The 20,491-nt window shown below is 45.2% G+C and overlaps 1 protein-coding gene across 3 annotated transcripts in view; it reads right to left on the bottom strand.

Annotated features, from left to right (window-relative positions):
- Positions 1 to 20,491, bottom strand: part of SH3RF3 (SH3 domain containing ring finger 3) — a 381,928-nt gene that overhangs the window by 142,969 nt on the left and 218,468 nt on the right. The window lies entirely within an intron of this gene.

Raw genomic sequence — 20,491 nt, 5'->3', positions numbered from 1 at the left:
TGTAGAATAGTGTTTCCAAACCAAATATCCAGCCAAATGCATGAAAGCAATCTTTTAAAGCTCTGCCTAAAATTATACCATTCCCATTCTTCCCTGGTTTATGGCTTCACACTTACCCCTTTTTCTCTTCAATTTTGTGTTCCACACAATGCCTTTCACATAATACCTATTTTATCATCTTCAGTAGGCACAGATGGTCTTTTCCTACACATTCTCTAATTTAAAACAGACTCTGAGGCTAAGTACAGACAGTTAAAAAGCCCAAGGCTGAATCAATTCAGTCTTTGCAGGTTAGTTTAAACTGCAGAGATTAAACTGAAAAACAACTGGATACACATTTACTTTTGATTCAGGAAATGCAGTCACATGCCTGCAATGGCTCAGGCCAGAAGCTGGGGGGTGGGCATTAAAGCACAACTGTCTGGCACACATGGGCTGTGTGTTTGCTTTCTCTTCCTGCTGCCCCCGAGGTCTCTGGGATTTGCAGTCCACAACCACAGCAGCAGGACTCTGCAGGGTTGCTCATCATTTCCTTTTCCTGCTTCCAGGTGCCTCTGGGATTTGTAGTCCACAGTCACAGCCGGCAGTAAGTTTAGCAGGGTAGCTCTGTACTTTGTGGAAGGGAGGCTTAACTCCCTTCTCTCTGGCCCCAGACCCTGGTGGGGGTTTGGCTGAGGGACAGTCCCTTCCTTCCAAACCCTTCTCTGCTGGAGCAGACAGCACAGCATAGCCCAGGGCTGGAAATCATGCTGGAGGCTGTAATTTAACTTGAACCAGGAAGGGATCTGGGACAGAAGTTTCATAAACCAATTTGACCCAAATCAGTTATATCTGATACTACACACAACGATGTTGATCTTAAACCAATTTCAGCCAGTTTGAAACTGATTTATGTGCACTGAACTTCTGTTTTGTTGCAGGTTTAAACCAGTTTCTGATGACTTAAATCAGTTTATGTGTAACTTCTGTCCCTATCCTGAAGTGAGAACCCAGGGCTCCTGCAATTGGGGGGAAAGTGGTTTTGGTGGGAGTCAGTAAGATGTGAATAGGAGTGTTTTAGCAGCTGAAAGTGTAGGGAGAAGTTAAAACACTCCTTTCCCACCCCTTTCCTCCAGCCAGCAACAAGCTCTTTCCCCTCCACAGCTCTTTCTCTCCTACCAGCTTCCTCTCCCTGAATAAAGATCAGGCCTCTGTACAACACTAGTAGGATAAGGAAGAAAAAGTGTTTACCCTTCATTTTCTCTATATTCTTTTCTCTTAGACTGAGCCCTTTTCTAAATTGTACCTTCAGACCTAGTATCTTCACCAAAAAAACAAGCAAACCTTCTTTCCTGCTCTAGGGAACATCTACACTGCAAACCCTCAAGGATCCTGGTAGACACTCAGAGCAATGAAGCCCATATTTCTGGGTCCTCACTACACTTGTTACCTATGCTAGAACAAGCATTGTGGGTATGCCTAGGTATGCATACCCAAGCTAAATACTACTTGTTCCCCTGAAGTGTTGACTTACTTATCTTGCTTGCTTTTCGCCTCCCCTCCCCTGTTGAACTGAGTGGAACCTTTCATATTTTCACCAAGTGAAGCAGTCTTTTTTTTGTGGTGGTTTGATTTTTTTTAATTGCAGTTAAAAATTTTCTTCCCTGGTGTTGGCCTCACATAGAGCCAGGACAAGTCTGCAATGATAAAGCTAATGGTTGTGATGGTCAGTCAAATTAAATCCCCACCTGGACAGTCCAAATAATTGCTGTTTCCCAGAGGCTAAAGTAGAGTCCTACAGAAGAAGGAATTCTCATCACACCAGCTAAAAGATCAGTGTTTCAAAGGACCCCTGCTTACCTAAACCAGGGAGAGGAGAACAGCTCCCCTCTACTTTTAACAGATCAAAGGGATGGATGCTGTCCATCTCCCTGGCAATTTTGTCTTCTGGACATCAAACACCTACTCTCTCTCCAGATGGAAAAGAACTCCTATTCATTTTCCTTCCACTCGCTACACTGGTATTCACTCATAGCTTAAGAGGCACTCACAACTTAATCAAAGAGCTTTGGTATCTGACAGAATACTAAGAAATTGATAAACCATCCTGAATTCTCTCGACATTTTAGGTAACTAGATTTCATGTAAGAATATGTCTATAATAATAATAATTATTATTATAATTGTTATTGTTATTAACAACAACAGTTATAATATGATGGGTAGAGAAAGAAAATCATAGCCAACATTTTTTTTTCTGCCAGAAAATACATTTTGGCAGAATTCATCATTGCACCAAAGGTTTCTTTTCTATTTTAATCAATCAATACTGACATGAAAGCCTGAAGCATTAAAACACTGAAACACTCTTTACAGAAGACTTAATGACATGTTGGCAACTCAATCATTCTGCATTTATGTTTCTGCAAAATTGAATGGCAGCAGTTAAGCAGGAACCTGCTGGCAAACTGACAAACAACCACCATGAAGCAATTAAATAGTATCACTGGAGGATTTTTCATTATAGATCCCAACGAACGGAAGGAAAAAAAGAGTTTGTGTCCTATAATTCTCCTGGTGAAATGCTTTGTTCTGTAAAAACTGCACATTTCTAATGAGACCTTCGGTCTGAAAAGCCACAGTAAAGCAATGCTTTGTCAATATGTTTCAAAGAAATGCAAGATTGGAAGACATGTCAAAGATTATCAGCTCCAGCAAGCAACAAAGGAGGTCACTACAAGAGACAATCATTCAACACCTGCCCATCTAATACAATGCAAGCACTTATGAAAGATGATCTTGGCTTATGTTTTACAATGCAGCCAGCTTTAATGGAGATGGCAAACATAAATTTAACATCCTACAAGTGTATTCCTGGTGAGAGAACTGCACACCCTTTCATGCATTTTTACTAATAAGAATTTGTTGTATATAAATATTTTCTAGCCTACTCTAAGTACCAGGGCAAATTCTCAGAATGGGAGGTGCATAAGTAATAGTTTCATAGTTTCTAGGGTCGGAAAGGACCTGAACAGATCATCTAGTCCGACCCCCTGCCATGGCAGGAAAAAGTACTGGGGTCAAACGACCCCAGCAAAGTGTTTGTTTAGCCTCCTCTTAAAGACCCCCAGGGTAGGAGCCAGCACCACTTCGCTTGGAAGTTGGTCCAGATCCTAGCCGCCCTGACTGTGAAGTAGCGCCTCCTAATGTCCAGTCTGAATCTACCCTCTGCCAGCTTGTGACCGTTATTCCTGGTCACTCCTGGCAGTGCTCGGGGGAACAGGGACTCCCCCAATGCCTGCTGATCCCCCCTGACTAGTTTCTAACAGGCTACAAGATCCCCCCTCAGCCTTCTCTTCTGGAGGCTGAACAGGTTCAGGTCCAGTAGCCTCTCCTCATAGGGCCTGCCCTGCTGCCCCCTGATCATGTGAGTGGCCCACCTCTAGACCCTCTCCATGCTGTCGACATCCCTCTTGAAGTGTGGCACCCAGAACTGGATGCAGTACTCCAGCTGCGGCTTGACCAGTGCCTCATAGAGGGGGAGGATCACCTCCTTGAACCTGCTCGAGATGCATCTGTGGATGCATGACAAGGTGTGGTTGGCCTTCCTGACTGCCTCCCCACACTGCCGGCCCATGTTCATCTTGGCATCAGTAGTGACTCCAAGATCCTTTTCTGGCTCTGCACTGACAAGAAGGGAGTTCCCCAGCCTGTAGGTATGGTGCTGGTTGTTCCTCCCCAGGTGCATCACTTTACACTTGTCAGTGCTGAATCCCATCCTGTTCTCATCTGCCCACCCTTGTAACCTGTCAGTAATCCAGCTGACTTGTTCAGTGGATTTGAACTGGAGCCACTGGTTCATCAGTATTTGATGCTATAAATCTATTTAGGTCTGTTTTTCACTGCTATATGAATTTCCCATGTCTATCAACAACAGCTGTTTGGAGGGAAAGAAGTTCCTAACAGATAGGCTTTACTGGAGTTTTTCACTGCTGTATCTCTATACAAAATTAGGATTTTACTCACATTTACTGGGGAGACCCTGGTCACTGACATGCCCTAAGAAAACATGTTATTTTGATGATGGGAACCTTTTGTTTTCCTGTAAGGCAGGGTGAGCTGAGATGAACTCCACATTTGGGCGAGGGAGAGAAGTTACACACTAACCGGTTTAAGTGATCAGAAATTGGTTTATACCTGTATCAGAACATAAGTTCAGTGCACATAAACCAGTTTCAAATTGGCCAAAACTGGTTTGAGATAGACCTGGCTGAATGTAGAATCAGACTTAACTGATGGAGTTCAAACCAGTTTAATGAATTTCTGTCCAGACCCCTTCCTGGTTTAAATTAAATCAAGGTCCCCCAGCATGCTCTGCAGCCCTGGATTGGGCTGTGCTGTGCTCGCTGGTGCAGTGAAGCACAGCCCCTCTGCTCCCTAGCTGGAGCAGGGGTGAGTGGGGGTGTGGCCAGATGCTGGTACCCGGTAAGGTAAAGGGGGCAGGGAAGAGGTTTATTCCTCCCTCCATCCCCTGTTCCACCATTATGAACCCAGACAGGGTCGGACAGACAGAGGCGCAGCATCACCTGCCAGGCATTTTTCCGCTTGCTGCTTCAGCAGCAGGGGCATGGCCAGTCCCGGCAGGAGCCTCAAGTGAACTGGCCACGGAGGGAAGTTAATTCCCACCTCCCTGTCCTACTGGCACAGACCCAAGCCAGGGCACCACCTGGTGCTCCCCACTTGCTGCTGCAGTGGCAGGGGCAGGGTCATGGCCAGATGCCAGCTGGCATGGCCTCCTGAGGTGGTGGGGGTTTATTCACCCCTGCACTCCTGAGGGACCACAGATGGGGTCTGCCAGCCCTGACTGCTGCCTCTACCAGTCACTCCCTGTGTGGGATGAGTAGGAGAATAAGCTCCTTCCTTGCCCCCTCCACCAGATGCCTCTTTCTTCAGCTAAGAAGGCCATGCTGGCCGGCCTCTGGCTGTGCCCTCATCTCCACCACTGAAGTGGCAAGGGGGGAGCGACCCTTGTGGGTCAGAAGCCCCTGTCATGGTTTCCTGGGAACGCAAGCCTCTTCCTGGCAGGGGGCTGCACTGCGCGTGGGAGCGGGACAGGCAGAGCTGCTGCAGGCTGCATAGGGTGAGTGGCAGCGGTGCTAGGGTGAACTTGGGGGACTATGGCCACCCCTCTGTGCCCCAATGCCACCACTCCCCCTGCAGCACAGCCTCCTCGCTGGGAACAGGCTTGTGCTCCTGGGAAACCATAACGGGCTGCTGCCCCATGAGGGTCAGCTCCTTCCTTGCTGCTCCAGCAGCAGGGGTGGGGGCATGGCCAGAGGTCCCCTTAGGTGAAGGAGGTAGGGAGGGGGGTTATTTCCCCCTTCCTCCGGCATCTCATAGAGGGGGCAGGGAAGGAGCTTGCCCTGCGCAAGGGGCAATCGGCAGAGGCAGCAGCTGGGGCCGACAGATCCCAAGCTGCAGTCCCCTTGGGGCGGAGAGGGGAAAAAACCCTCTCCCTGACCCCTTTGCCTCAGGGGGCCATACCAGCTGGTGTCTGGCCATGCCCCTACTCTGCCACTGCAGCAGCAAGGGGGGAGCACCAGGCAGACCCAGGCTTGGGTCCATGCTGGTGGGATAGGGAGGGGGGAATTAAACCCCCTTCCTGGCCAGTTCACTTGAGGGTACTGCCGGGCCTGGCCATGCACCAGCACAGCTTCCCTGCAGCCGAGGGCTGCTCTAACACCCCTGGCTTCTGGCCTGAGGCACTGCAGTGCTTGCATTACCCGAGTCAAAAGTGAATGTCTATTCACTTGCAGCTCAACTAGGATTACAATCCAAGACTGAACCAGGGTTTCAGTTAGGTTCAACATTGATGAAATGTTAATAAGCTGTTCTCATACATTTGTAACCCAAACTAGTAGAAAATACCTGAGGGAGTCAACCAACACGTGCTGATATCACACTGGGTTTGGAAAATACGTCAGTTTCTGTATATGGCCACTTTCTGTGTATCGACACCAATTAGGAGCACAACAGACTGGAGGGAACATCAACATTGCAAGCAGAACTAACTTCAGACACTCTCCAGATTCCTCAATACACAACAGAAACAGAACTGAAGGTCTCATCTAGCAGACAGGAGAGTACAAATGAAAAATGAAATGAAAACCAGGGACAAGGTCCCTTAACAGTGGGGTAAGGGAGGAAAAAGAACCCCAGGTTGAAAGAGAAGAGGGACTGCAACTCTCCCTCAATTTGTTCAAGTCTCACTCTTACTCAGTTTCCTCAAGAATGATAATTGCTCTTCTCATTAGCAGAACTGCAGATGCCCTACCTCCTGCCTGGACATGGATCTGACATAAGCAGTTCCTATGCATCCCCTTTCTAACCTCTGCCCATCCCTGATAAGACAGCACCACTGGAGGAAGAGAGGGAGGGAGGAATGGGGACTGTGCTGCACTTTGGCTGTGATGAGGACAACTCATTTGGGGGCCAATTGAAGGGTGGACCTGCCTAGAGTATCATGAAGCCACAAAGGGCTTTCAAATTTGTCTGTCCTTCATCTTCCTGCACTGAAAGTTTCTTGCCACAATGATACTATACAAAGACAATCTTAGCAGGGTGCGGAGCCCAGGGCAAATCAGCCTGTGTAGGGTCTGGATGCGAAGAAGCTGGCGGTGGCCGTGGGGGGGGCTGGATGTGAAGCCGCCAGTGTTGCGGAGTCACCACCACTAGGCAGGCCCTGCGGGAGGGGTTGTGGCCACTCTGTGGGGCCCCCCAAAGAGCAGGGCTCAAGGCAGTCACCTCAATTCGCCCCCCCACCCTGATACTATAGTCTGTGTGTATTGCCAAGGTGAGTGGAACCAGAGGCCCAGGTCTCTGTCGTCCCCTGCAATGAGAGCACAGCTAACTAGAGTAAAAATGTTTTAGAGCACCCTTGAAGAAATTTCAGTGATACACACTAGCACATTACCCATTGCAATTTTTGAATGATTGCTGCACCTTTCCCCTGAAAACAAATCTAGAAGATGTGTTTGTTTACCCCAGCGAATAGTCATTTATCTCATTTTCCCTCTATGAGGTATCTCCAAGTTGAAGCATCACAGGCAACACAGCAGCCTATCGATACCGCCAGGCAAAACAATGACAAATTTGCACTTGAGGGATACACTGTAATTAAACACAAACCTCCAGTACAAGACATTAATAATAATTAAAACATATAATGCCAATTTTATGCCTTGCTGCTCAGAAGCATCATACAAGTCTCTCGATGTGAGAGAGAATTCTGTGGCAATGTGGGGAATTACACCTCCGTCTTTTGATTGGTCCAATGCTCTAACAGCCAGCTGGGACAACACTTCAGAATATGGTTTCCAGTCATGCATAACAGCTTCTCACAAATCACATCAGTGGTATCAGAGAGGATGCAGGTTTGTGTGGTGAAATATACATTCAAAATAACTTATGAGATTGTGGGGACTGATTGAATCAAACTATTAGCACTCAGATAAAGAAACTTTCAAGCCAGAAACACCAGTTTCATCACCAGTTTCAGTTCCCTGTATGAAAAAAGTGATTGTAGATTCTTTATGTGACCATGGGCACATCATACCACTTACCTTGCACTGTAAACTTGGAACGCCAAAGCAGCAAAAAGGTTTATTACTTTTTCAAGGATGTTGAAAATGTAGGGGGAGGCAGAGTGGGACTAGAAATAATTGTCTCGCTAGGTCATGTAAGACATCTACAACAGAATCAGAAACAGAATACAGACCTTTTGTTCCTGATCTGGTGCCTTAAGCATAATTCTAAGCAATTTAGAATATGCAGAATGTAATGGTTAATTTTTAAATTTAATCAGGATACGAGGGGTGGACTAATCAATGCAGCTCAGTTCCTTGGGGTGGACTAATCAATGCAGCTCTAACAATTTTCTTCAGCATAGGATCTGTGCCCTGTTTAATTTTAAATAGGTATTTGGGTTGTTTTTAGCTTTTAGTCCTAGGAAGAAAAGTGCTTGAAATGTTTTCTGGATGAGAGACCCCATCTACATCAAAGGAGTTGTTGTATCTTAGAGCAGAAGCACCTAAAATGATTTGCAGTCTGTGTTCACATCTGAGTACAGGTATTCTCTTCAGGGATCGCCTGTTTTCTCATTATACAACATCTTAATGACAACTATAGCAGTTGTTTAAATGGAAAATTAATATCAGAAAAGCTAAATATTTGTAGATTCTTTTAAGGTGATTTTGTACCTAGTAACAGAGAGGAGATCTGTGATAAGCCAGCTTTCAGGATCAGCAAGTTTGCCAAGAATCATAGTTTGAGGGTGTCATACAGGGCTTTTTAAAATTGACTATTAAAGTAGAGTAGTTAATTTGACAATAAAAACAGCACTATGAAAGAATGAATACCAAATATAATGCTTCATCTTAACTATAAAGCACCATGCACATTTAGAGTGCTATATAAGCAATAATAAATCATTATAAAAATAAAGCTCAATTAAAGTAAAGCTTCTCAACTTAACTAAAGGCTCAGTAATAACCATTAGGCACTGATCTGGACTGAACTGGAGGGAAAACAGTACTGCTTTGGGAAGACCTTGCTGCTCTAACTTGCTGGAACTTTGCAGAGCTCTTCTGGCTGGAGTGGGAAGTTTCCAGGGCTCTCCATTCTCTAAACCCGTTCCGGGTAGCCAACACCTGCAGGGAGCACTATAAAGAAGCTGTCTTTATACAGGGCCATGTACCAGGAGCAAAATTAACCCAGTCACCCAACAGGTTTATGAGGGTAAATCCTGTTTTTAAAAAACAACCTCTAAAGTTGCCTCTGCCTTAGCACAGGGAATGAGGTGAACTCTGTGACCCAGTGATATTTCTCTGGAAAAGGGGAACCCTAGGTTCTGACCCCTACTGCCAGGACTAATTACACATTTTATATTGGACAGTCACTGGTTAAATACCTAAAATAACCCTGACAGCAAGAACCAGAACCCAATATTTCCCCTTCCCCCAGGAGACTGCCATAATGGCTAGCCTACAAAGTCACAGACCCTCTTTGCTTGTTCTGGTGGCATGACTTTGGGTACATTGTGCCCCATTGCTCAGGTATGTTCTCAGTGTCAAAGTCACTGGACATACTCTGATTGTCTATGGAAATTGGGACTTTGGCAGAGCTTGCCTGCTTTGCAACAAAGTGGAGGAGACCACCACCAAGGTGGCCAGTTTGGATTGGTTCTGATCATGCACAGCCACTCGGCATAGGAGCCAAGAAATATTTTTAGAGGCCAAAGTGGAGGCACCTGCTGAATCTAAGTGCCTAAATGGTTTATGGCCACTGACTGGGGTTAATTTGGATTGTGAATTACTGGTAGGTGCCTAAATTCTACCTCGGTCCTACAGGGGCACCTTAGAAGTCAGTTCAGATCTGACCCTCTTGTGCTGAGGAGGAAGATGCAATCTGAGTAGCGTGACACAAGATGACAGTGAATAGGAGGGCTATGCGAAGCTTCGGTCCCTGATTTGATTCAGCAGAGATTTGGCCTGATTCTGTAGCCAAATCTCCAAATCCGAATTGGATCAGGAGACCCTTTAATCTTTCCAAATCAAATCAGAACCCTCTGAAATGATTCAAAGAGAGTTGGCAATTTGGATATAGACACAGCTTTAAATGGTTTTTCTACATACCTCAAGGTACCAGGCAGCTCATGAATGCTGCGACACTGGGGTGGATGGAGCACCCGATAGGAGTGTGGGGGGCTCCCCAGCATGCTCGACAGTAGCCCTGGAAGTGGACTGGAAGCACTTCTGGTCCACTTCCACTGAGCCCCCCATACCCGGCTCGGCAACCGGTGCCTCCTGGGTCTGGGGGGGCACCCAGGGTCACCGGGAGTGGGGGAGGGGCCAGCGTGGACCCAGAAGTGGTTCACCACTGAGTGTGGGTCCCCTGCGCTCTTGTGGGATGCTCCATCTACCCCACCATCTCAGGATTCATGAGCCATGCCTGTTACCTCAAGGTATGTAGAAAAGGCATTTTATGGCCAAATCACTCATTCTCTGCATCAGCATCGAATCTTCAGATTTGGGTCTGGCTGAATCAAATCAGGGACAATGATCTGAATCAACAAATAAAATCGCTGTCCCTGATTTGGGCCAAATCCAAATCGAATATGGCCTGTTTTGCACACCCCTAGGGAATAGGTACTCCACAGCTCTGTGGCACTGCCTGTGCACTGAATGGGAGACAACAATTTGTTCATAAAACAGAGAAGGAAAGAGTGTTTTTAATTTTCCCCAACAATGGACTATAGGAATGTAAACTATTCTTCCAAGAAAACAGCATCATCAAGTTTATTTGTAGTTTATATTCAGACTTGACTTGTATGGTTCTTTATAAGGCCTGTGTTTATGCAGACCACAATTCAAAGCATGACAAACTATTCTGTACTTGGCACTGCAGTTCATGGCTCTAGCATGCCTAGAATAGAAACTGTAAACCTTATGTTTCATCACCTGAAACACACATGCATATGGGTTCTGTTTACCAAAATAAGATTTTCTACATACACTTACTCCAGCTGTATAATCAGACCCTGAATGGCTTCACCCTTCACATATCTGAGTCCCACCCAGCCTATCAGCTAGGCCTAAAGTACTGAGTCCATCCCTCTTTCCTAGTAAAGCATTTGTTTAAAACAAAGTATTCTCAAACTACATGTACTTCTACTTTACAACATGCAGTTGTTCAGGTCAGGCTAGATTTCTAACTGTAAATTCACCACTATCACTGCTTAAAGAATTCATGGGTAACATGAACCAGCTGTTTACTCATGTCAGCATAAAGTCTACAGTGTTGTCCAAAACCCAAAAGTTTCCAGTTTCTGTATTTCTTAATAAGATATGCTATAAGCACAATGTAGGCACTGTGGGTCAAATTCTGTTTAATTATCTTTGTGTCATCTTATTAATTTAGATGGGGTGTCATGGAGTAACTGGCCATACAATTTGGCCTTTCATCTGAAAACTGACCTTCTCCTCTGAGACCAAGCTCAACAGTTAACAATCTCCAACAAGCATACATCTAGTCATTTTCTATTAGATGGTGATGGTCTCTGGAAGAAGTACAGCACATCCTGTATACGGCATATTGAATGTCTGTCTCTTCCATCCATTTGCCATTTCTCCCCAACTCAGATCAGAATATCTCTTGGGATCCTGAGGAAAATTATTCATCTGAGAACTAAATTTTAAGCCCAAGTTTACATTTAATGGTAGCTACATGTACAAACCCTAGAACAGAATTTAGTCTAAAGAGGAGGTTCCAATAATGCGCTACAAATATTTTTGAAGTGTACAACGTAGTTTTGAAAGAATCCTAGATTAAATATGATGCTCCAGTTTCCTTAGCAAGGCAAACTCCCACTGAAGTACATATCGAACAGGGACATCAGGATTTGATACTTATTAAAAGAGAAAAGCCTAAATTTAAAAAATCTTTCAATGTAAATTAAACACAGTATTACTGCAAGGTGCTACGTGAGCAGTTTCGAGAGAGAAGACAGCAAAGTTGACTAGGTATCTCCTGCCAAAACCACACATTCAGACCCGTTTTATAAAACAAATAGAAGCTCCCTGTAGGCTCCATAAAAAGTCTACACCAAAGTATAAAATGAAACCTTATTACACAGACACTCCGGCAGCTTATATTTAGGGTTGCCTTGTGTTTTGTACTCCTGGCTTGGTTTGAATTTTTTAAATAAACATAACATCAAACACTGATCAGTCCCAAAATGAGAGTATTTGAGTTGACAACACAACTTGATTTTTTATAACTCACTGCTAAAATCCAACCTTTTTTAAAAAAAATTCACATGAATTAAATAAGTCTTTTCCTGAAATTTTAACAATGCCCTGTTTTTTCAAACTTCTCCTCCCCTTCACAATGGCAGCATTTAGGGACTTGGAATTTTATATAACATTTTATGCATCAGGTCACAACAAGAGAAAACACTTGGGAAAAAATACTAAAAATATTAAAAAGCAACCTACAATGTACTACCCGCAGGACAATTCCCCTTTTTTCTACGTTATCCCTATACCTCTCCTGCCCACTTTGACACCCCAGGTTTTTCAGATCCTGTCTCCCTCTGATTGTTGTCCAAAATGGCTTGATTGTTCCCATGGCAACAGCCCTTGTACATCACCCTAGAGAGGTCTGGATGCTCCATATCCAAAAGGCTTGCTATGGTTCATTGGAGGAGAGTTTCCTCAGACAGCCGACAAGCAATTTACTAGTCAGAGGTGGTGTTTCCTTCACCATACACAAACTCCACTCTAACAACTTTCACTGCAAGCCATCCCTCTCTTATCATATTTGAGAATTTAACAGAGAGTAAGAACGGGGAAGTCCACAGACAAAGCTGTCTAAAAAACAGACCTGGCATTTGCCACATACAGGAAGCACAATTGCTGTGTGATGACCAGGGATCCTGGTTTTCTCTGATTTAAAAAAAAATCCCAATTTTTGGTTAAAAAAAAGTAACCCCAAATCCACATTTTTCCGTGATAATATCTATACATTAGTGGTGTTTCATTTAAATCATGGAAAAACATGGATTTGGGGTTACTTTTTTTAACCAAAAATTGGGATTCTTTTTTCTTTTAAATCAAGGAAAACCAGGATCCCTGGTCATCACAGACTATTTCTAATATAATAAAGGGCTTCGTCTGTCTGTCTGTCTGTCCGTAACACTTTTAGCCAACTGTGCATGTGCCACTGAGGGAGCGGGCAATGATTGGCTGCGTGGGCCTTGGCTGTGCAGGCCCAAGTTTGAGCGGCTGCCACGGGAGTTTGTGGTGGCGGTGGACATGCCCCAGCTGCCCGAGCAGTGTGGCTTTCCCACACCTCCCTGCCTGAGGGTGAAAGTGGGGGGTCATGCTCCCCCCCCACTGCCCGTCCCTGATGCCTCCCAGAACAGCTGACAGAGAGGGAGGGAGGGAAGTGAGGTGGAGGGTCATGGTGGCAGCTGTTGTTGGAGCTGGGTAGTAGGGAGGAAGGGGAATGGGAAGGGGGCCCTGACAACAGCTGGCGGGGAGGAAGAGGCAATGGGGAGGGAGGAAGGCTGCGCAGGCCTGGGCAGGCACGGGGTGGGGGGAGGCAAGCGGGGGTCATGGTGGCAGCTGTTGCCAGGCAGCACGGAAGGAAGGAAGGAAGAAAGGGAGGGAAATGGGGAGGGGGTCACGGTGGCGGTGCCCCCCTGCCGCCTGGCCCTGACAACAGCCAGCAAGGAGAAGGAGGTGGTGGTGGGGAGGAAGGGAGGGATGGAGAGGAGGGGAGGTGTGGGGAAGCCCCTCTGCAAGGTGGAGGTGGGTTGGGGGAAGGAGCCGCTGCACTGGAGGAGGAGGTGGCGGTGGTGGGAGTCTTTACATGGCCAGACCCGAAGGGTGAGCAGGAGGGCCATGTAAACACTCCCTGAAATCTGTCATTCTTGACAGGCAATTAGCTAGTATCTATATATTAGTGGTATTTAATTTAAATGGAAACGGTTTTTATTTCACAGAAAAATGTGGATTTGGGGTTACTTTTTTTAACAAAAAATTGGGATTTTTTAAATCAGAGAAAACCAGGATCCCTGGTGATGACTCTCCATGAAAACTCTCTTGTGGCTTAATAAAGGGAGTCTCTCTGACATATTATCAGGTCTTTTAGGCTATGACCTTGCTGACAAGGGTTGAGAGATTCCTCTGTACATTAGCTGTGCTACTCATCTTCCTCTGCTTGCTTCCATTTTGAAACGTTGAAATAACAACAAAACCCTGAGATGATCAAGGGAGTGGAAGACAGGAGCTGAGGGAGAAGGAAAGGGTGAGAGGACACCTGAAGGCAACAGGGCTTCTGGGAATGGTATAATGAAAGTGATGATGACAGGAACAAAAATATATACTGGTGAATGCAGGAATTTGGGGAGTACAGAGAGAGATTGCAGAGGACAAGGAAGCTGAATGGGACTGTGAGGGGCACGTTACCAGGTGGAGAAGAGACCTAATTTTTTTTAATAATTAAATAAAGAGCAGGCAAATCTTCACATTCCAAAACTTAATTTTCTGTCATTTCTGTCACTTAAAATCTAAGGAATTCACTGCTTGGGCAGCATGGGCCACGTCATCAGCCTGAGTCTATATATTGTACTTAAAGTATGTCTGTTAGCAAAAAAAAAAAAAGCATATTCATCTTACTGAGGTCAATTAAGGTTATGCCAGTGTAATGGTAAGGATCATATTTATATACTGGCAGGGAAAAAACATTGACTGGGCAGCTGAAGGTTCAGAGTGTGTGGGGGATTTATGATGCTTCTAGAAGAGGTTTGTGAAGTGAGGCAGGTGAAAATGTAGTAGGATGATAGGATCTGGCTTTGGGAAGTCTTAACTCTACCTTAAAGTTTTTGGGGAAAAATTTATATATCATCCTGGTTCCCCCTTTTCAGAACAAATGGTAATAATTTCTTACCCAGTAACCAGAGCTCCACATCATTAAATGTCCTGTAAACAAGCTATATGTGAACCCTGTAACGCTTAGCCAGCCACACTCTAATTAACTCAATACTCAAATCCTGTAATTTTGCACAGAAGGTACCCTGTGCTTTCATTATGTTGCTTTTATCATGTGTCTTATACTAAGTTATAGAGCCCAGAAGGTACCTCTTTTTGTATCATCTTGTTCACATTGCATGATCTTGCACAGTAAAACTGAAGATCCATTCCATTTTGCCCAAAGTTGTCATCAGGCAATAAGCACGGTCCCCGGGTGCTTTAAAAAGTGCTATTAACAGTTCCTTAGAGATCAGATTAGCAGCTAATCAATGCTTCAGCTGAAGTTGCAGGAGTGTCTAAATACAGCATAGGCGGCATGCCATATGGAACAAACTAACTTATTTACTCCGTGGTTTGGTTGTAAAATTTCAATAGGTGAATCAATTCCCATGACACTGCATAATATTTACAACTGGATCTTATTCATCAACATTGTACTCACATAAACAGCTCACATTAATCTGGTTGCATAAAAATAGCAAGTGATTTTTCTTGCACTGGGACAGGCTTTAGCATCTCCTAACATTTTTTTTCTCACTAGCCATAGAGCTGAAATATTCTTGGCTCAAAATGCCAGTGTGAAAGCAGTTAGCTCATCCACACACAAATCATGTGAACAGCCCTGCAGCATCTTCACTGTTTCAGGGCTATAGAACATCACATCTGATCTGTGCCAATGTTTGAAAAGATGAACCAGGTAACAGTCTTACCAGGAATTAAACACAGATTATTTTTTCCATTTGCCATTCTTTCTCTAGTAATAGTAAAATTATGGATAGAAAATTATCCACTAAAATGCAGATTTTAATTAAAAAACCCCAAAACACTGGCTTTCAATTCAATTTGGTTTGTGGGAATTTTTTTAACCAAAAACTGCCCAAGATTTTTACACTTCAGACTTCCCCCACTCCTCCAACCACAGAGGCATTTGCAACACCTGACTGTTTTATCTTTTCATCCAGATTCAACACGTAATGACTCATTAGCTACAATTTACAGACATACACTCACTTCACAAAGACAATTAAGAAACCACTTTAAAGTCTAAATCCTGCTGACAGGACAGACTGGCACCTTCTTGTACACACACATTAGCCTGCCTACTGCCAGAAGGTCTTTAATCAACTCAGCCTTTGATAAGTGTTCAGCAGGTCGAGGAGACAGCATGCTACAACATTGACCTGCACCTCTGACAATCTTTGAATACTGAAGAGGTCAAAGAGCAACTCACATTCTTACATTTCAAACTGTCTTTTCCTAAAAGCAGGACAGGCTCCCTACAGATGACGGCTCCTATTAAAACAGATCAGTTTTCCCTTTAGCTGGCATGGACTCTACCATCGTTTTGATCTTACAAAGCAACAGTAGTTAGAACAGGCAAAGAAAACCTCAAGAAAGATACCAGCATTCAGAATGCAAATGAGGCTTTTATGTCATTCCACTGAATCCCTTTAGGGGAGAGAAAAGTTGATCATCAACAGTATGTGGGTCAAAGTTATGCCTAGAGCATCTTTTCTCAGTTTTTCTCCTGCTGATAAATTACAGGGATCTCTGGTGCTTTTGCAGGTCTTTGAACACACAATCCCATAACAGCACCAACAACAATAAAATTAATCTTCTTCACCCAAATCCAAGAGTTTCCTGAATGCCACTTTCTCCAAGTATAGTCTGAATAATAAAAACAAATGCCACAAGTTTGAAGATGACTCATGCTTTAATGTCTGTGCCACTCCTAATTAACGGTACAAGATAAGCACAGGCTAATGTTCCCCTCTTGGATTTTTTTGTGCGTTATCACCACCATCACTATTTCCACTGCAGTAGCAATCAAAAGCCCTGCTTGGGGGCTGGCATAATGGACCCCTGATCTAGACCGGGTGCTACACATTACAAATTATACAAAAAAGACAAGAGCTATAAGCTAGGGCTGTCCAAAATTTCAGCAACCGTTTCATTTCAGAGGTGTTTTGGCCTGTTTTGCCACTCGAAACACCAAATCCAAAATGAAACGTAAGGCTCTGAAACATTTCCGAAACTAAACATTTCAGAAATGTTTCAGATGTTTTGGAGCCATGCTTGCAGGGAAACAGAAACTAAAAAGGAGGAGAGGGAAGAGAGGTGGGGAAGGACTGCTCTGATATGGACATCTGTAGCTGGCCAGCATCTGCAATCTGTCCCTGAGGTGCCTTTCAATCCCAGTGCTCTGGAGGAGGGATGGCAGCCTGCTATCATCCTGCATGCAAATCCAGGGGCCTGCACGCTCTGGGAGGAGTCTGGCACAGCCCTGCAAACCTCCGGGGGGCCACAGGCCCCCAGATCTGTCTGCAGGACAGCAACATGCTGCTACTGGCGGCTGGGGCCAGCACCATCACCTGAGTCTGCTTGGTGTAGCCTGTGCCGAGCACAGCCGGGGGAGCCATGGGAGAAGCCCACATGGCTGCCCTGCCCAGCCCAGCCTCCTGGCACTTAAAAAAAGAAAAGAAAAGAAAGCTCTGCTTTCACTAGCTGCAGGAGTGGTGATTTGGGCCTCTGGGCACTTATGACAGAGCCCACCCCACACAGCATGGGGCAGTGGGGGGGCCGCAGGGATTGCCCCCCCCACCACTTGGCACCTGCACAGCAGCTGCCCCATGGCGCAGGTGGAGTGCAGCTCAGCAGTACACTGAGCGCTGTCTGGGAGCTGGGGAGGCTCCAGCAGTCACCTAGAGCCTGGCAGTACACTGCCCCACTGGCTCCAGCTCCCAGACAGCGCAGAGCCCCCTGGAGTCAGGTGGATTCTAATGATGAGCTATGAAGTCAAGTGATTCCCTCCCTGCTGCCTGACTAGCAATGCTGCTAGTTTTAAACTTTGGCTGGAACAGGAACCAAAGCAGAGGGTGCAACTGCACCATTGCACATCTGCCTCTCCCTTGCCCCCTGTATCTGCTCCTCAGTTAAATGAAACTGCTACTGATTTCCACTGGTGTGGTGTGAGAAGTGAGGGGCCCCCATTACAGATCTTTTGCTGGTTATGCCATGCTGCATTGCAAATATTTTCATTGAATACTATCATAACAATTTCTCTCTCATATATTTATATAAAAATTAGCTCATGTAAAATATTTACTTGTCAAATTGTCTGTTAACTGATGTATACTGTAAAAAATAAGGGATCTATCATAATTAGATGCCTGTGCTTATTTTTGTTTTGAAGGTTTAATGAGATCACTCCTAAGCAGATGCTTTTACTGCAGTGTTTTGCTACTGAACAACAAACACTTGCTTTTATAATCAGAAATAAATGGGCATCTTAGCACTAGAAAACGTTGAACAATAGAGTGATATCAGTACATATCTTCTGTTCTGTTTCTCCATATTTTTTTATAGTAGTCATGATTTTATCATTCATTCACTGAGTAGACTTTCTAAGTGCACAGCTTAATGGCTGCTATTCATCCCACACTTATTAACCCAATGACTAAGCCTGGTGGGGGAAAAAAACCAAACACCAGCTATCAGGTGTCATCTCCTCCCCTTCTCTTCACATCTCATTTTCCTCTATTCCAGATTCTGTAATAAAGCACAGCACAACTTTTACTTTGTTCTTAGGGGCTGTTTTTTCTTCCCCTGCACTTCTTCTCACATTATTGCTGTCTCTCCTTTGACTGGGTTCTCTCCCTCCTCCCCTGTATTTCTCCTCCATCAAACTCTCTTTGCAGTATTTTGTTTTACTTTTCTAACTCATGCTATCAGTCTACCTCCTACCATATTCTTGCACTTGAGGCATTTAGAAATATTACCAGATACTTACCATATTAGATAGGTGCAGACATTCACTACAAACAGTCTGGCCCTGATTTAAAATAATTCAGTTAAATCAATGCACTCCCTTGGTGTTGGCACACATGCTTCAGAATAAAAGTGTCCTGTTTCTATTTGTCTTGAATCTTTAACAAATCAATTTAAACAAAAGAAAATTAGGGCACTCTTTAGAAAGAGCCTCCACACATTAGTCAGTGTTGCACTGACTAATTTAACTTGGTGCTCAAATTGTTAGTAGATCAGCACAAATATTAGTGTGCAGAACAGAGGTCAGATCATAGAAATCAAAGAGAAGTAGGGCTGGGATGGACCTCCAGAGGTCCTCTAGTTCAGTGGTCACCAACCAGTGGATCTAGACCTTGGAGCCTCTTGTGGTAGATCTCGGAGCCCCTCGGAGTTGATCCAAGGCTGGGGTAGGGGGCTGAGTGCCTGCATGCATGCACGCACATGCCCCAACCCCAGCCCAGCAGGTCAGTCTATGAGGCAGGGAAGGGATGGGGGCTAGATCAAGGCCACTGCAGTGAGGGACAGTGCTGTAGAGGCAGGAGCAGGGGTAAGCTGAGTGGGGCCCCAACCGGGTGGGACTTACCTGCTGGGGAGGCGTGCCCCCAAATATTTTTCCCCCTCTTCCTTGATCTGTCCCCCCCTTCCCACTCCCCACAGACTTACCTGCTGGGTGGGGAGGTGGGGGTGTGTGTGGAGGCAGCACACGGTAGATCTTGGGTTCCTTTTAAATGTCAAAGGTGATCTCCTACTTAAAAAGCTTGGAGACTACTGATCTAATCCAACCCCCTGCCTGAGGCAGGACTGTCCCCATCCAAACCATCCTATACAAATCCATAATCTGACCTCTTAGTAAAACTACCATCAACCCTGACACAACACAAGAGATAACACCTTAACCTGCCACAGATAAATCAAAGGGACCATGGCAGCCAATGTCCTGCTTCTGTAAAAGTCCGTTAATATGCACTCAAGAAATCCCTGGTAGAGGGCCATGCCCCCTGCTACAGAGGAAGGCAACCCCCCCCGCCCTCTCCTCCCCAGTCCATACCAGTCTGATCCTAGGGCAAAAATCTTTCCTGGCCCTGAACATGGCAATTGGTCTGATCCTGAGTGGAGGGGCAATATTCTCTATCTAGGAACTTCTGGCTTTGGTCCCAACAGGAGCATTGGCACTCCCCAGTCAAAATCCCCAGGCTTGGCTGCAGCCATATCCAATGCCTCTGAAGGAAACTTAAAAAAACAAAGAGGTTACAAGTGTCTTGATGAATGCACTTCATCACTCTTCACTTCAGCCCTTGTCTACGTGACAGTTCTGCTGGCAGAGCAGTGTCACTGAGTGGAAATCACACCCAGCTGCTGAAGACAGCAAGAGGCAGCTTCATCAGTCAAGGATCAGTGGTTTGGGGGAGCTGGTATAGCTCTGGTGGCAAACAAGCTCAGAGCTGTATCCACATCAAGGAGCTGTAGTGCTGCTGCCATAGTGAAAGCAGCTGCAGCTGCTGCAGTGCAGACTCAGCCAGTCTGTCTATCACACCAATATTCAGGGAAGGGAAACTATAAACTTACATGGGCCTTGTAGAAGCTGGTGGATGAGCCGCTGCAGCTTGTCCCCACCCAGGGACCCCACCCACAGTGGTCTTTACATGAGCATATCCACTAAGGATCAAGCCATTCTACTCTCTTCTATGCCTGAGCAGATTCAAACTGATATCTCCCAACTTCTTGGAGAACAGTCTTGTCAGCAGGTCATAGGGTATCAAACAGTCATTGGATGAAATACACAATACAGTCATTGTAGCAAGGACTAGAACCTACGAGTGTCCTGATTCCCAGTTAGAGACTGAGGCTCCTCCTCATACTCTTCTTTTTGGGCCAAAGAACCTTTTATTTTTTCTGTTCAACTGGGGAAGCCCAACCCAGGCTAACCTTTAACCTGGTAATAAAGGCATGAGAGTTACAGCTGAGGATGGTGTTGAATCCAGGTCTTGCGTATCCTGGGCGAGTGCTCTAAACAGTGAGGTTTTGCATAAGAGAAGGATGTGAGCACCTCCTGTGATCATGGAACAAAGTAAGGGTGTGGCTCTTGCTCCTTTTTGAAAGCAAGGTTTTGA

This window comes from Crocodylus siamensis, chromosome 1, assembly GCF_052110815.1.
Source record: "Crocodylus siamensis isolate JL-2025a chromosome 1, ASM5211081v1, whole genome shotgun sequence".
NCBI classification, from domain to species: domain Eukaryota; kingdom Metazoa; phylum Chordata; order Crocodylia; family Crocodylidae; genus Crocodylus; species Crocodylus siamensis.
This window is presented reverse-complemented; position numbering and strand designations above follow the sequence as displayed.